We start from the raw sequence: 18,434 nt of genomic DNA, 5'->3' as shown, positions 1-18,434 counted from the left end.
TGTAGTGTGCCCCCTTATTAACTTTAATGAACTAAAAGGGCTAAAACGAGAAAAAATTGTGGGTTGTGGATGTTGTTGTTGTGACTTTCTGATGTACTGTGTCCCCTTATTAACTTTAATGAACTAAAAGGGTTAAAACGAGAAAAATTGTGTTGTGGGGTGTGTGTGTGCGTGTGTGTTAGGTGTCATAGAGTTTTTTTTTTTTGTGAAAATCTTGGTTACAGTGATGACATTAGTTAAAACGAGTAAAACTTGTTGGTAATTGATGAGGGTAGTGTAGTCGAATTAGAGTTACCGAAAAAAGATGATATAAGTGGGTTGTGATGAAATTAGTTTAAAACGATATTCAAAGGTGTTTTGAAGGTGTTCAAGGGTGTTTATGTGAGTATTCAAATGATTATGAGAGTACTTTGGGGGTGTTCAAAGTAAAGTGTTTGAGTTAGTTTTTGTGACTTTTTTCTGATGTATTGTGTCCCCTTAATAACTTTAATGAACTAAAAGGGTAAAAAACGAGAAAATGCCTAGTCTGGAGACTGAGGGATGAGTTGTAATTTAATGAAAGTGCAGATAAATTAGAGATGTAAAATCTTATTTGGGAGTACTCAAATAGTGTTTTGGAAATGTTCAAAGGTGTTTTGAGTGTGTTCAAATGTTGTTTTTGAAGGTGTTCAAGGGTGTTTTGAAGGTGTTCAAGGGTGTTTTGAAGGTGTTCAAAGGTGTTTTGAGGTTATTCAAAGGTGTTTTGAGTGTGTTCAAATGATTATGAGAGTGCTTTGAAGGTGTTTTGAAGGTGTTCAAGGGTGTTTATGTGAGTATTCAAAGGTGTTTTTTGAAGGTGTACAAATGATTCTGAGAGTACTTATGAAGGTGTTCAAATGATGTGCAAGAGTATTTATGAAGGTGTTCTGGGAGTATTCAGAGGTGATTTGGGGGTGTTCGAATGATGTTTTTTGGAGTATTTCAGTGTTGTTTGGAAATGTATAAAGGTATTTTTTGTGAGTATTCAAATGATTTATGAGAGTGTTTTGAAGATGTTCAAAGTAAAAGTGCGTATTTAACTTCGTAATATGTAAAATTGTGAGTAGTGAATTTAACGAAAGTGGATGTAAGCGATGTGGTGACTTTCTGATGCATGTGCCCCCTTATTAACTTTAATGAACTAAAAGGGTTAAAACGAGAAAAATTGGGGGTTATGAGTGAAAATTGTGAGGTGTTGGTTGGAGTGTGAGGGTTTGGGAGGGTGGGTAAAAGGGTAGACAAGATTCAACCTGTGTGCGCGGTCATCACGTGACGTCACTGACATAGGGGGGCGACCTGATTCAACCTGTGTGCGCGTGACGTCACTGACCGCCGAGTAAACACCCTTCTTAGTTCATTTGACTTAATGAGCGGAAACTTTTAGTTCATTTTAAAATAATAAGGGGAAGATGTTTAGACCTGTAGTAAGCATGCCCCCATAGGAGGAGTCTATTTTGAATGCTTACCCCCAGAGGGGGGGATTCCAAAAACTTTGATCCGAGGAATTTCGAAAACCCCATAGGAGGGAATCCAAAAACTTGGTATTATCGAGAAAAAATTGAGGTTGGGGGGTGGGTGAAAGTGGGAGGGGTAATCCAAAAATTTGATCCAAGGTGATCATAAGAAAATTCAAAACCCCCATAGGGGGGGGGAATCCAAAAACTTGTATTATCGAGAAATTTTTGGGATTGGGGGGGTGAAAGTGGGAGGGGGAACCTTAAAAATTTGATCTGAGGAGATGGAGTCATGGTATTGTCGAGAAAATTTGGGGTGAAAGTGGGAGGGGTAATCCAAAAATTTGATCCAAGGAGATGGAGAATTTCGAAAACCCCATAGGGGGGATCCAAAAAACTTGATCCGAGGAGATGGAGTCATGGTATTGTCGAGAAAATTTGGGGTGAAAGGAGGGGTACCCAAAAAACTTGATCCAAGGAGATGGAGTCATGGTATTGTCGAGAAATTTTGGGATGGGGGGGGTGAAAGTGAGAGGGGGAACCTCAAAAATTTGATCCGAGGAGATGGAGTCATGGTATTGTCGAGAAAATTTGGGGTGAAAGGAGGGGTACCCAAAAATTTGATCCAAGGAATTGGAGAATTTCGAAAACCCCATAGGGGGGAATCCAAAAACTTGGTAATATTGAGAAATTTTTGGGATTGGGGGGTGGAAGGAGGGACAATCCAAAAAAAAACTTGATCCAAGGAGATGGAGAATTTCGAAACCCCCATAGGGGGGAATCCAAAAACTTGGTAATATCGAGAAATTTTGGGATGGGGGTGAAAGTGAGAGGGGGAACCTTAAAAACTTGATCCGAGGAGATGGAGAGCACAAGAAAATGAAATTCAAAAAAAATTCGAAACCCCATAGGGGAGAATCCAAAAACCTTGATCCAAGGAGATCATAAGAAAAAAAATTCGAGGCGCGGGGGCGATCCGGACGACGCTGCAGAAGGCGCGGGCGGGGGTGGCGAAGGGCGCGGGCGGGCGCGCGGGCGGGGCGGGGCGCGCGGGCGGGCGCGCGGGCGGGGGCGCGCGGCGCGACGGCGGGGTCGCGAAGGGGGGGGGGGTCGGGGGCGGGGGTATTGGTTGGGGGGTCAAGGGTGAGGTAGTCTCGAGGGCGAGGTCATGGTCAAAACCGGAAGTAACACCTAGGTGTGAAAAGGTGACCCTCCAGCTGCTGGTCCTAGACCGGATACACCGCTCAGTGGAAGGCCCTAAACCGGATACACCGCTCAGTGGAAGGCCCCTAAACCGGATACACCGCTCAGTGGAAGGCCCCTAAACCGGATACACCGCTCAGTGGAAAAATCGACTACTTATATATATATATATATATATATATATATATATATATATATATATATATATATATATATATATATATATATGTATATATATAATGTGATCACAGTAAATAGGTGACATTACAATATGCAGAACATTCGAAAGAGTGTTTGGATGCTTAACAAGGTAAGTCAAGTGGCAGAATAAGCTAAAATATGTATGGGACAAAACGCCTAGCTTCAGCTAGGCGCCCATACTTATTCGGGTCTGGTTGTGTGACATAAGTACTATGTACTCTGAGGCAGTGTGTGCAGGTTCGACTCCTGTTGTGGAATGGGAGAAAAGTAAATGAATGAGAAAGGGAGAGTAGATTACTGGGAATGAGAAGAGTAGATGAGTGGGAGAGAGAGAGTAGATGAATGAGAAGGGATAGAAATGAAGGGATGGAACGGTAGATGGGGCCAGAAATGTAATGCTTCTTGTTTTCGCCTCTTATGGGGTCTTAAGGCAATTACTTTCTTTTGATGAAAGACGAGAGGTAGGTGAAAGGAGGGAAAGAGATAGAAGGGAGGGGGAGGGGGGAAGAAAACTGAAGAAGGTTAAAGACAGACAAAAAATTAAGGTGTAGGAAGGAGAGAGGGAGACAGATAGGGAGTCTGAATTACCCATTTTCCTCTGGAAGTTATCCTTAACCATGCAATTTCCTCCTCTCCACAGGTGTGTAGCAACACTACCCTCCTCCTCTTCCTCCCCCTCCTTCTCTTCCTCTTCCTCCTCCTCCTCCTCTTGGCGGAAAGGCAATGTTTCCTTTCACAATGTCCCTCGGATAAAACCAGACTTCCTCTCACTCCCCAAGCGCTGTGTAACCTCAATGTATTTAGCATTTGTCCTTCAAAATAATAATAACAATAATAATAATTTATATAAATAAACAACTATTTCGGCTATGATGTCCATGGGAAAGCACTAAGACTGTACGGATCATACAGAGGATGTAAAATCGGAGGAAATCAAGTTTGATCCAGCAAAGGATTGGAATAACTCCAGATACTTGGATCAAAAGTTTTTCAGCATCAAGACCCTTTCTTTCCCCCTCCCTCCTCTCATGAAGGCCATTACTTTATAAATTCCCAGGCCTTCACATACATTCTAAGGACAAGACTTTCGTATTCTGGATTTTACACAACTACATGAAGTTACCTTTGCATTAACCTGACTTTCTCTGCTTATATTTCTTTCGTTTGCGGAGGAAGGAAGAAAGAAAGAAACGAAGGTATTTTAAGAGAGCTGGGTTTTACCTTGACATTCACTGCTTTGAAAAATATATAAGGGCATATAGTTTGTAAATAGTACTGCAACACGGACATATATGTAAGGCACAGAAGCGGAATCTGGACATTTAATGAGACATTGCGCTCGCCAGAGACTATCAAATACAAAGAAATGAAACAGACAACGAATAGCAAGAATAAGGTCAAGTGTTGCCTGTTGAGGTATTGGTAGTGGCAATTAGGGTGCTTGTTAGTTTTGATGTTAATTAAGGCGCTGTTTACTAGGGTTCCAGCTGAAGATAGTACAGTGCTCCCTGAGTCTGAAACTACTGGGGGGACTGCATCATCAACTCATAATACCATCACTTAAATATTCTCCAGGAACCAAGTCCTGACACCATCACTCACAATACAATTCACCTTGTTCTTATTTACTGGTTACCTCGTCTACATTCGTATATCAATAATAATGGTGGACAAACTGAACACATTCAATAATGAAAAAGAGCCTTGAAGAACAAAAAGGCACAATACAGTGGCTGGATCAGTAGTAGTACTTCTGCTTCTACTACTTCCACTAATAGCATTACCACAACTACTCTTTCTTCCTCTCTCTCTCTCGTCTCTGTCCTCCTCGCCTATATATACTGGTTCACTCACTCTTCCGTCTGTGTGACTTGTAAATGGTCGAAGACGAACCGAATCGTCGTCAAAAGCTTTTTCTCTCTCCCATATTTGTGTGACAAGAGCCTTTATTATTGCAGGGTTTTTCCCTCCCTGTGGTTCCAGACTTAAGTGACACCCTACGAAGTCTCTCTCAACTTCAATCTAGACTTACCAATAAGATAATTTATTTAGTGAGATTGCATGATACAGACAACGTCTTTTCAGTTAGCGATGTTTTCTGTAATCCTGAAGTTATCCTATGAAAATTCTCTAAGCTCAATTTATTTATGGAAAACTACGAGACTGAGTTATTACCCCCGTCGAAATTTGGTTGAGATACGGGGATGATATCTTCTAAATGTGACTAAAAGGGCAACATTTTGAATCCTGTATTGAATAAATTAAACATTTTGAAGCCATCTAACAAATTTAAATATACTCGAGAAACAAAGTTAAATTATCTTTTCTGGATGTTCTTATCAATCGATTAGCTGGTAATATTAAATCGATTAGCTGGTAATATTAAATCGGGTAGATGGTAATATTAAATCGATTAGATGGTAATATTAAATCGGGTAGATGGTAATATTAAATCGATTAGATGGTAATATTAAATCGATTAGCTGGTAATATTAAATCGATTAGCTGGTAATATTAAATCGATTAGCTGGTAATATTAAATCGATTAGCTGGTAATATTAAATCGATTAGCTGGTAATATTAAATCGATTAGCTGGTAATATTAAATCGATTAGCTGGTAATATTAAATCGATTAGCTGGTAATATTAAATCGATTAGATGGTAATATTAAATCGGCTAGATGGTAATACTAAATCGGTTAGATGGTAATATTAAATCGGCTAGATGGTAATATTAAATCAGGTAGACGGTAATATTAAATCAGGTAGATGGTAATATTAAATGGGGTTGATAGAAATATTAAAACTGTATATAAGAAAGACGCTTGAGCATATTCCGTCTCGTGTAATAACCAATAAGTTAAGAAGTCTGTAACTGCCTTCATGTTTCTAAAAGTTTATCATGTGTGTCATCCTAGTTATATAAATAATTAGATATAAAATATTACAAATTTTCGAGAATCTACGTTATCAACTGTGATTTATCTCACAAGCTCATTTTACCTCTAGAAAATTTGAAAAAGTTCAGAATCTCACTCCTAAAGATTTTAGTAAATGCTTAATGCGATCTTATATTGGAAAGTTAAAATAAAGGACTTGTGTCATCGAGCAGACATTAATGTATCACATATATAGCATAACACTGTTAATAAATTAATATTCAGAACCTAGCCAAATGACAAGGTTGATAAGTGTGTGTATTCTCTTCCTTGCTAGTAGTGTCCAGAGATGGTACCTGTTGAAGACGTAATACTAGCAGTGCTGTGCTTGTAATTTTTCCAAAATATAGATTTCATCAATAACAGACTGATGTTCCACTTTGATAAATATACAAGAAGTCGAATTGCTGACTGAAAGTCTTATTGCCTCTATCCTACGCTGTACTTCATTTGATGGACAATATAAAATCAACATTTTTCACTCTAGAGATACAGCATCTCATTAAAAGACTTCGCACTAGAGTTTTAACTGGTGTTGAAAACAATTAAAGTTAAGCTCTTCGGGTTCAAAGCAATCAAGGTCAGGCAGCACTGTCGCTCTCAGTTAAATCAATGAAGATCTCGTGATGCCTCAGAGTGGTGATTGTTAACTCAGATCTTGCTTACTCCAGCTGATGACGCCATGTGATATATCCTTATGATCTTATATATATAGCTAGATTTTCTGTTTAATGCTATATAGTATGTATGAATATAGACTATACAGTATGTATGAATAATATATATATATATATATATATATATATATATATATATATATATATATATATATATATATATATATATATATATATACAAACACTGATCTCTGGCTGAAGGAGACTCGAACCTACGAACCTTGTCCTAAGGTTCGTAGGTTCGAGTCTCCTTCAGCCAGAGATCAGTGTTTGTGTATATTTCGCATGATCTCGCGAATTCCTTGCATATATATATATATATATATATATATATATATATATATATATATATATATATATATATATATATATATATATATATATATATATATATATATATATATATATATAGGGAGGTACCACCTCTAGAACTGTCCTGGGGACCCTCATCCTCAGAGAACTCAGGGTTCTCCCTGAAGCTGTTTGAGAATTTTCTCCTACTACCCCCTATATTTAATATATATTTTATTTAAAGACAAAATACATTGACAAAACTTTCATAAAAATACAACAGAAAGTAAAACAACATAGATAACTCAGAGCTACATCTCGAATACTTCGTCCAGCTCCCCGGCGGTGGGCCGCGTGCCCAGAATGCTGCAGGCATTTCCTCTCTCGATCGCAACACTGAGTCTCTGAAAGAGGAAGCTGGTCGTGCCGAATAGGCAAAACTTGGGATTTTGGCTTAAATAGCAACACTCTTCTTTGCCGAATAAGACAAGCAAAAATTAGTGTATGCAAAAATTTCGCAAAAATCATTCTGAACCTACCGAGAAAATATATTTCATTGTGTTTGTTTATAATTAAATTATTGTGAACTTATCTGAGATATATTTAAGTAGTTGGGCTAAACTAAATTGCGCTTGTTATAATAAGGTTAGGTAAGTTTTCCAATTTTTTTTGGAACAAAATTATTAATTTTTACATTAATATAAATGAAAAAAATATATCTTTAAACGTATAAGAGAAAATTTTAGAGAGGACTTAATTTTAAATGAGTTCTTGCCAACTGACCAGTTTTAAATATTCGGCACGATACATACATATATATATATATATATATATATATATATATATATATATATATATATATATATATATATATATATATATATATATATATATTTATACATAAAGTATAGTCTTCAGCACTATAAAAAATAGTGATAATAGTGCAAGTTTACTAATCACTAGACATTCACCATTAAGAAATTTGTAAACTAGAAGTCTTTAACAGAGTGGTGGAGCTCCTCAAGTGGGCGAAAAAAGAAAATTCAAGTTTTAAACATGTTTAGACTTTCAATGTGAGCTCGTGTGAGCTCGTGTGAGTCGTGTGAGCTCGTGCGCAAAAAGAGTTATACGTTAGTTCTCAAATTCCAGTCAATACGTACTGAAATTTAACGACTGAGCGGCAGTGTTGACAAGATGGTCGGGGGAGCCACGGGGAAGAAAAATTAGAGAATAACACTGCGGAAATTGAGTGCGCTTCAAAGCCGGGATATTGACAGTTTTTTAGCGTTCGGACCATGAAATGTAGCTACAAAGATTACTACTCTCTTGTTCCTGCTGTTTGATCATTCTTCTTCCTGTTTGATCATTCTTGTTCCTGCTGTTTGATCATTCTTGTTCCTGCTGTTCGATCATTCTTGTTCCTGCTGTTTGATCATTCTTGTTCCTGCTGTATGATCATTCTTGTTCCTGCTGTTTGATCATTCTTGTTCCTGCTGTTTGATCATTCTTGTTCCTGCTGTTTAATCATTCTTCTTCCTGCTGTTTGATCATTCTTCTTCCTGCTGTTTGATCATTCTTGTTCCTGCTATTTGATCATTCTTGTTCCTGCTGTTTGATCATTCTTGTTCCTGCTGTTTGATCATTCCTGTTCCTGCTGTTTGATCATTCTTGTTCCTGCTGTTTGATCATTCTTGTTCCTGCTGTATGATCATTCTTGTTCCTGCTGTATGATCATTCTTGTTCCTGCTGTATGATCATTCTTGTTCCTGCTGTTTGATCATTCTTGTTCCTGCTATTTGATCATTCTTGTTCCTGCTGTTTGATCATTCTTGTTCCTGCTGTTTGATCATTCTTGTTCCTGCTGTTTGATCATTCTTGTTCCTGCTGTATGATCATTCTTGTTCCTGCTGTATGATCATTCTTGTTCCTGCTGTTTGATCATTCTTGTTCCTGCTGTTTGATCATTCTTGTTCCTGCTATTTGATCATTCTTGTTCCTGCTGTTTGATCATTCTTGTTCCTGCTCTTTGATCATTCTTGTTCCAGCTGCTTGAACACCACACTCTTGTACCTACTGCATGATCACCACACTCTTGTACCTACTGCATGATCACCACACTCTTGTACCTACTGCATGATCACCACACTCTTGTACCTACTGCATGATCACCACACTCTCGTACCTACTGCATGATCACCACACTCTTGTACCTACTGCATGATCACCACACTCTCGTACCTACTGCATGATCACCACACTCTTGTACCTACTGCATGATCACCACACTCTCGTACCTACTGCATGATCACCACACTCTTGTACCTACTGCATGATCACCACACTCTTGTACCTACTGCATGATCACCACACTCTTGTACCTACTGCATGATCACCACACTCTCGTACCTACTGCATGATCACCACACTCTTGTACCTACTGCATGATCACCACACTCTTGTACCTACTGCATGATCACCACACTCTTGTACCTACTGCATGATCACCACACTCTCGTACCTACTGCATGATCACCACACTCTTGTACCTACTGCATGATTACCACACTCTTGTACCTACTGCATGATCACCACACTCTTGTACCTACTGCATGATCACCACACTCTTGTACCTACTGCATGATCACCACACTCTTGTACCTACTGCATGATCACCACACTCTCGTACCTACTGCATGATCACCACACTCTTGTACCTACTGCATGATCACCACACTTGTACCTGCTACTTCTGACAATATGCTCTCTTAAGAACCTTGACAATCAACAGTTATTGGAATACTCGCCGTGAAAGAACTTTTCTGCCTCAGTGAGTCTTACTTTTTGAGCTGTAGTTCCTGGTCTCTGTGATGTCAGACTCGGTGATTGTTGAAGGAGAACGGGAGATGAAGATAACAAGAGATAAAGAGCGAGAAAGAGAATGAGAAAGAGCGAAAAGAGAGCGAAAGAGTAAAAGAGCAAGAGGAACACAACGAGTAAGGGATCGTACGAAATAGAACAGAAAAGAAAGAGAAGGAGAAAGATAACGATAGAAGAACGAGAAAAAGAATGATGGAGAAAAAAGAACGTAAAACAGAAAAAGAAAGAGTAATAAAGAGAAGAAAAGAGAAGGGATAACGAGAGAGAAAGAACGCAAAAAGAAAAATTTACAAACGAGAAAGAGAACGAGTAGAAAGAGAACGACGAGAGAGAGAACGAGAGCGAGAGTAGAAAAAAAACGAGAGAAGATGAGACCGAGAACGTAAAAGGAGAACGATAAAATATAACGAGAGGAAAGAAGGAGAGCGAGACGTCACGTTCGCTCAGCACTGTCTTCACTTCAACCCCAGAGTAATGACAACGATTGATGTTGTCACAGAGAGGCAGGTCTCTCTGGGGCCCTGTAATACGTATCTGGGGAAATGAAAATGCCATCTCGGGGTCGCTCCACACACACACACACACACACACACACACACACACACACACACACACACACACACACACACACACACACATATACACACACACACAGGCAGGAACCATACATAGTTTTAAGAAGTATGACAAAGCTCAGGAAGCAGAGAGGGAGAGCACCTAGTAGCGATCAGCCAAGAGGCGGGGCCAGGAGCTGAGTCTCGACCCCTGCAACCACAATTAGGTGAATTAGGTGAGTACACACACACAAATTGGGAGGAGGAGCTGCACTGCTCATCAAAAAAGCAGTGAAGTTTTGAAGGAGGGGACAGAAGGGAAGCAAGGGACTACATTGTAGGAACACTTCAGACTGGGGTCCGAAGGTGGTGATTGCCACAAAATGGCAGGAGGACAAGACAAGAGGACAATAAGAGGAACAGAGCAATGGTTGATGCACTAGTTCAGGTAGCCGGAAAGGCCCACTTGGATCGGGCAAAGTTACTAGTTGTGGGTGACTTCAATCAGGAGACTGACTGGGAAAACATGAAGCCACATGGGGGACCAGAAACGTGGAGGGCCAAGATGATGTAGGTGGTGCTGGGAAACCTCAAGCATCAACATGTTAGGGACACTACCAAAGAGAAAGAAGATGAACCAGCAAGGCTGGGCCTCATATTCACCTTGAGTAGGAACATCATATGTGAAAGACCCCTCGGAGCTAGTGATCATGTGGTCCTGAGCTTCGAATACATTATAGAATTATAAGTGGAGAGTGAAACACCGCGAGCACGACGGGAGAAACCAATTATTAAAGAGGGGACTACAGAGGCATAAGAAATTTCCTGCTTGAGATACAGTGGGAAAGAGAACTCGTAGAAAAAACAATAAATGAAATGATGGAATATGTAACCACAAAATGCAAGGAAGTAGAGGAGAGGTTCGTACACAAGGGCAACAGAAACAAAGGAAAGACCGAACGAGTCATTGGTTCACCCAAAGGTGTAAAGAGGCCAAAACTAAGTGTGCTAGATAATGGAAAAAGTATAGAAGACAAAGGACCCAGGAAAATAAGGAGATTAGCCAAAGAGCCACAAACAAATATGCATGGATAAGGAGGGAGGTCCAGGGTCAATGCAAGAATGACATAGCATCGAAAGCCAAATCTGACCCAAAGCTGTTGTACAGCCACATCAGAAGGAAAACAACATTCAAGAACCAGTTAATCAGGCCGAGGAAGAAAGGAAGGGAGATCACAAGGAACGACCAAGTAGTATGAAGAGCTCAACATGAGATTTAATTAAATATTTTCAGTGAAGACAGGATTGATGCAAACTGGAATGGTAGTGTACAGTAAAAAGTGCTGGACACACTACACACAACAGACGAACAGGTCAAGAGTCTCCTACGTGAACTAGATACCTCAAAGACGGTGGGATCAGACATCTCTCCATGGGTCCTGAGAGAGGGAGCAGAGGCATTATGTGTGCCACTAACAACAATCTTGAACACATCTATCGAAACAGAGCGACTAACTGAGGTAAGAAATACAGCAAATGTAGTCCCAAGTTTTAAGAAAGGAGACAGACACGCAGCATTAAACTACAGACCAGTGTCACTAACAAGTCTGGTATGCAAAGTCATGGAGAAGCTGATCAGAAGACTGATGGAGCACCTAGAATGGGACGAGTTTATATATGATAATCAGCACGGTTTCATGGAAGAGAAATCCTGTGTCACAAACCTACTGAAGTTTCACGACAAGGTAACACAAATAAGACAGGAGAGAGAGAGAGAGAGAGAGAGAGAGAGAGAGAGAGAGAGAGAGAGAGCGCGAGAGAGAGAGAGAGAGAGAGAGCGAGAGAGAGAGAGAGAGAGAGAGAGAGGGTTGGGTTAGCTCCATTTTCATGGACTGTAAGAAGGTTTTCAACAACATTCCGCACAAGAGATTAGTGCAAAAGCTAGAGGAGCAGGCAGGAACAACATGAAAGGCATTGCTATGGATCAGAGAATACTTAACAAAAATGAAACGAGTGATGTACGTGACGAGGTATCAGAGTGGGCGCCTGTGACGAGCAGGGTTCCACAAGAGTCAGTACTAGGGCCGGTGCTCTTTTTTGAAAATGTGAACATGACGTAAGGGATAGGTTCAGAGGTATGTCTTTTTGCAGACGACATTAAGCTAATGTGAAGAATTCAAGCAGATGAGGATCAGGAAGGACTACAAAGGGATCTGGATAGGCTGAAGCCTGGTCCAGCAATTGGCTTCGGGAGTTTAACCCCATCAAGTGCAAATTCATGAAGACTGGGGAATTTCATAGAAGACCGCAGACGAAGTGCAGGCTAGGGGGGCCAAAGACTACAAACCTCACTCTAGGAAAATGATCTTGGCGTGAGTATCATACCGAGCACATCTCTTGAGGCACACATCAACCAAATAACTGCTGCAGAATATGGGCGACTGGCAAGCCTAAGAACAGGGTTTCGACAACTGAGTAAGGAGCAATTTAAGACACTGCAAACCGTGTACGTCAGGTCCATACTGGAGTATGCAACACTAGTATGGAACTCACACCTGGTCAAGCAAGTCAAAAAATTAGGGAAAGTACAAAAGTTTGCAACAATACTAGTCCCCGAGATAAGGGAAATGTCCTACGAGGAGAGGTTAAGGGAAACCAACCTTATAACACTGGAAGACAGGAGGGAGAGGGGAACATAACGATATATAAAATATTGAGAGGAACTGACCTGGTGAATAGGGACAATGTTTCAGAGATGTGACACAGAAACAAGGGGTCACAGCTAGATGTTGAAAACTCAGATGAGTCACAGATGTTAGGAAGTATTTCTTCAGTCATAGAGTTGTCAGGAAGTGGAGCAATCTGGTGTGATGTAGTGGAGGAAGAATCTATACATAGCTTTAAGAAGATACAATAAAGCTCATGGAGAAGGGTGAGAGTGGACCTAGTAGTGACCAGAGAAGAGGCGGGACCAGGTGTTGTGAATCGACCCCTGTAACCATAAATATGTAAGAACAAATAGGTGAGTACACACTAACACACAGACACAACACTGTTATACAGCTTCCAGAGAGAGAGACACACACACAGACACACACACACAGAGTGGGTGCAGACGTGGGTGCACAAGGCTCAGAGAACTTAGTGTTTTTAAGGCGTGCAGTAACTGCTAGCAGTAATCAGTGGTAGTGAAAACGTCAGTGAACAATCCTACGAGTGATAACTAAAGTTATTAGTTAAAAAAAAAGTCGAGAGGAAGCCTGAAATCATTAATATTTCAAAGTGCCAAACCGTTAGGGGCTAGTAGGCACCTTTTGCCACACAGATTCAAATATACAAAGATCAAAGTGAGTGTGGAAGCGGGTGTTCAAGAATTACCAGCGTTGGGATAACAAGTGAAATGTGGGGCACCATACAGTGAGAGGGAAAAAGTTAATAAGCAAAAGGAGAAAGACAAAATAAAGCATATAACAAGGGAAAGTGGCAGAGTAGGCCTGCTGAAGCAGTGACGTCACAACAAGTTGCATGCCATTATACATATAAAGTAAGTGAAGTGTACAATATGTGAAGTGTATTCTATCATAAGTGAAAAGTGAAATCACGTGATTAACGTGGGATGCATGAGCATATATGGTTATAAACATCAGGGATGAAGGATTTCCAAAATAGTGATAGAAGGCCTATGTACGACGACTACGTCATCAGCAGCTTGCAACTTGTCATTGCGCTGCTGCCAGTGCAAGTATTGCTCACCTATTGTGGTTGCATGTTGTGGGCTCTGGATTCTGGTCTTGCATCACTGTTAGATACTGGTCACTCACTCCTGCAAGCTATTACCAGAATTAGAGTAGAATTAGCATAGATAAGGTGAAGATAGTGTTGACGAGAGTGTGAGGAGGAGAGCAATCTAGCGAGGGGTAACGTAGGCACTCCTAGAAGCTGAGACAAGCTAAATTTTACAACCTAGTTACTTTCTGCATTTTATAAGTAGAATTGAAAAGTGTTAGAAGTACTATTGGTAAGCCTTTGCCTTAGAATTACTGGTATTACTACCAGTATTTATTAGCAGTATGAATACTTAGGAAGCTAGGAAGTCCTCTCTCAATGTGAGCAAGGAATAGGATAATAACCAGCAGTAATTGATACTTAAATCCAGAAAAATAAGTGAAGAGAGAGTAGCAATACTAGGAAAGACAGCTGGGACTAAATTTGAGCCTACACGACAGAGAGGTATAACGGATCTTTCAACCACAACAACCCCTCCCCTACCCCCCTATCTCTCTCTCTCACACATACACACACACATACACACACACAAGGGTAGACACTAATAGAAGCTTTAGACCCTAGTATCAATTTCCGCATTTTATAAGTAGAATAGATAAGTGTTAGAATTACTATTGGTACGTTGTTTTTTCAGAATTACTAGTATGTATTAGCAGTATCTCCCCCTCACACCTCCCCCAAACACATGAACACACACACACATATGCACACACACACACACACACACACAAACACCCTTACTAGGCGAGTACACACACATACACATACATACATACACAAACACACCCTTACTAGGTGAGTACACACACACACACACACGTAAAGAAACTAGAGAAAGTGCAAAGGTTTGCAACAAGACTAGTCCCAGAGCTAAGAGGTATGTCCTACAAGGAGAGGTTAAGGGAAATCAACCTGACGACACTGGAGGACAGGAGAGATAGGGGGACATGATAACGACATACAAAATACTGAGAGGAATTGACAAGGTGGACAAAGACAGGATGTTCCAGAGATTGGACACAGTAACAAGGGGACACAGTTGGAAGTTGAAGACACAGATGAATCACAGGGATGTTAGGAAATGTTTCTTCAGCCACAGAGTAGTCAGTAAGTGGAATAGTTTGGGAAGCGATGTAGTGGAGGCAGGATCCATACATAGCTTTAAGCAGAGGTATGATAAAGCTCACGGTTCAGGGAGTGACCTAGTAGCGATCAGTGAAGAGGCGGGGCCAGGAGCTCGGACTCGACCCTTGCAACCTCAACTAGGTGAGTACACACACACACATACATACACACACACACACCCTTACTAGGTGAGTACACACACACACACACACAATCTCACACACACCCGTAAGGACCCCGGTATCAAGAGGTCACTCTACCCTCATCCTTCTCTCCCCCCTCCCCCCTTAATCCCATCCCTCTCTCTCCCACACATGCACCCACACATACACAAGCACACATACACTGGACACATACACATACTCCCCCTTCCCCTAACCATCTCTCCCCCTCCCCCTAGCTACCAACCCCTCCCTACTTGGCTCTGTGAAGACCTGTTTGCGCGCTCTCTAGAATTGAAGCAAGATGCCCTCCATCGAGCAACTTTACCAACAGCTTAAGGAAGAATTGAGGTTGGCGAATATGGAAATTCGGCGACTGACCGAGGAAAACAAGAAGATTCGGAGTAGTCCTCCTGTTTTGAGTCCTCAGGTCATGAAGGGAAACTGGTCAGTTGCTGGACAGCAGGGAAAGAAGTTGACGATCAAGAAGACGAATGGAAAGGTAGAAACGATGAAGAAGAAAGAGACTGCCGTGGAAACTGTTGTGGAAACATCCAATACATTCTCAGTGCTACCCGACGAATGTGAGTCGACTACTGGGAACGTCACGACGAAAGACATTAAGGAAGGTACGAATATTGTTGTTGTTGGGGATAGCCAAGTTAGGTATATGGATAGGGCGTTCTACTTGAAGGACAGGAGTAGGAGACAGAGAGTTTGCTTTCCTGGGACTGGGATGGAGGATATTGTTAGCCGTCTGGATGACATCATGAGAGGTAATGGGAGCAATCCTATTATCTGTCTCAGTGCTGGAGGCAACGATGTTGGCAGACGTAGGAGTGAGGACCTGATTAGCAGGTATAGGTCAGCAATAGAAATAATTAGAAGTAAGGGTGGGAACCCTCTCAAATGTGGTATTTTGCCAAGGAGGGGAGTTGGAAATGAATGGTTGTCCAGGGCAATTGGTGTCAATTGCTGGCTGGACAAATACTGTAAGGAAAATGCGGTAACATTCATTGACAACTGGGACCTCTTCTATGGCAGAAATGACATGTATGCTAGGGATGGGGTTCACTTATCTAGGTGTGGGGTGGGAGCACTGGCAACTGCAGTGGAGGGAGCAGTTAGGACTTTAAACTAGGAATAGTTAGTGGTATGGGTTTTGGCAGGAAAACAGTGAAGTCCCAGTGTAGTAATATTACGAGTTCTAGGGGAACTAGTAATAATAAGAACGAGATAGATATTGAAAAGCCAGGGACCTTGGGTGATAAGGACAGTAATAGGTTTAGTAGAAAAATAGAAATGAGCAGGAAGGGTAAAGAGAAAGGAGAGTCTTTCAATGTTCATTATGCTAATTGCCGTAGTGCTAGGAATAAGATGGACGAGTTGAGATTAGTTGCTAGTGTAGGTAACATTGATGTATTTGCCTTAACTGAGACGTGGTTTAATTCAAAAAGTCGGGACATGCCTGCGGAATGTCATATTCAGGGTTTTAAATTGTTCCAAGAAGATAGAAGTATTGGGAGGGGGGGTGGGGTGGCATTGTCTTGATACGATCCAGGATTGTTTTTTAAAACAGTTTGTGACAGAGCCAACTAGGGGAAATAACCTCCTTGACTTGGTTCTTGCCAGTAGGGAAACACTAATTAATAATCTTGAGGTTAATGATGAGCTTGGGGAGAGTGATCACAAATCACTCAGTTTTAACATATCATGGAATTCCCCTAATAATGGCAATCAAGTCTCCGTCCCTGACTTTCGCTTGGCTGATTTCATAGGACTGAAAAATTACTTAGGTGGGCTGAACTGGAATGACCTGACTAGGGGTCAGGTAGGTGGTGATGGTTGCCGATATGATGCTTTCCAGGGCTTAGTTCTAGCTGCTCAGTCAAATTATGTTCCAAATAGGGAAATCAGATCAAACAAAAATGATCCTAAATGGATGAACAATAGATTAAAATATCTGATTGGTCAAAAGAGAGGCATATATAGGCAAATCAAAAGAGGAGAGGGGCAATTAAGAAATCGATATATTCAGTTAAAGAGAGAAATAAAAAAGGGAATTAGAAAAGCAAAAAGAGATTATGAGGTTAAAGTTGCAAGAGAATCGAAGACTAACCCAAAAGGATTCTTTCAGGTATACAGAAGTAAGATCAGGGACAAGATAGGCCCACTCAAAAGTTCCTCGGGTCAGCTCACTGACAGTGATAAGGAAATGTGTAGAATTTTTAACACATACTTCCTCTCAGTTTTTACACAGGAGGATACCAGTGATATTCCAGTAATGATAAATTATGTAGAACAGGACGATAATAAACTGTGCACTATTAGGGTCACAAGTGACATGGTCCTTAGGCAAATAGATAAATTAAAACCTAACAAATCCCCAGGCCCTGATGAACTGTATGCAAGGGTTCTAAAGGAATGTAAAGAGGAGCTTAGCACACCTTTGGCTAATCTTTTCAACATATCACTACAAACTGGCATGGTGCCAGATAAGTGGAAAATGGCAAATGTGATACCTATTTTCAAAACAGGTGACAGGTCCTTAGCTTCGAACTATAGACCAATAAGCCTAACCTCCATAGTGGGAAAATTTATGGAATCAATAATTGCCGAGGCAGTTCGTAGCCACCTTGAAAAGCATAAATTAATCAACGAATCTCAGCATGGTTTTACAAAGGGGCGTTCCTGCCTTACGAATTTATTAACTTTTTTCACTAAGGTATTTGAGGAGGTAGATCATGGTAATGAATATGATATTGTGTATATGGACTTCAGTAAGGCTTTTGACAGGGTCCCACATCAGAGACTATTGAGGAAAATTAAAGCACATGGAATAGGAGGAGAAATTTTTTCCTGGATAGAGGCATGGTTGACAAATAGGCAGCAGAGAGTTTGCATAAATGGGGAGAAATCAGAGTGGGGAAGCGTCACGAGCGGTGTTCCACAGGGGTCAGTGTTGGGCCCCCTGCTGTTCACAATCTACATAAACGACATAGATGAGGGCATAAAGAGCGACATCGGCAAGTTTGCCGATGACACCAAAATAGGCCGTCGAATTCATTCTGACGAGGACATTCGAGCACTCCAGGAAGATTTGAATAGACTGATGCAGTGGTCGGAGAAGTGGCAGATGCAGTTTAAT

The 18,434-nt window shown here is 40.9% G+C and overlaps 1 protein-coding gene across 1 annotated transcript in view; it reads left to right on the top strand.

Moving 5' to 3' along the window:
- The window catches only part of LOC128687001 (putative neural-cadherin 2), a 1,231,968-nt gene that overhangs the window by 1,192,445 nt on the left and 21,089 nt on the right, over nucleotides 1-18,434 (top strand). The gene's annotated exons all lie outside the window — the stretch shown is intronic.

Source organism: Cherax quadricarinatus, chromosome 7, assembly GCF_038502225.1.
Source record: "Cherax quadricarinatus isolate ZL_2023a chromosome 7, ASM3850222v1, whole genome shotgun sequence".
Taxonomy (NCBI): Eukaryota; Metazoa; Arthropoda; class Malacostraca; order Decapoda; family Parastacidae; genus Cherax; species Cherax quadricarinatus.
The sequence above is the reverse complement of the archived record's forward strand: the minus strand, read 5'-3'. Positions and strand labels throughout refer to the sequence as shown.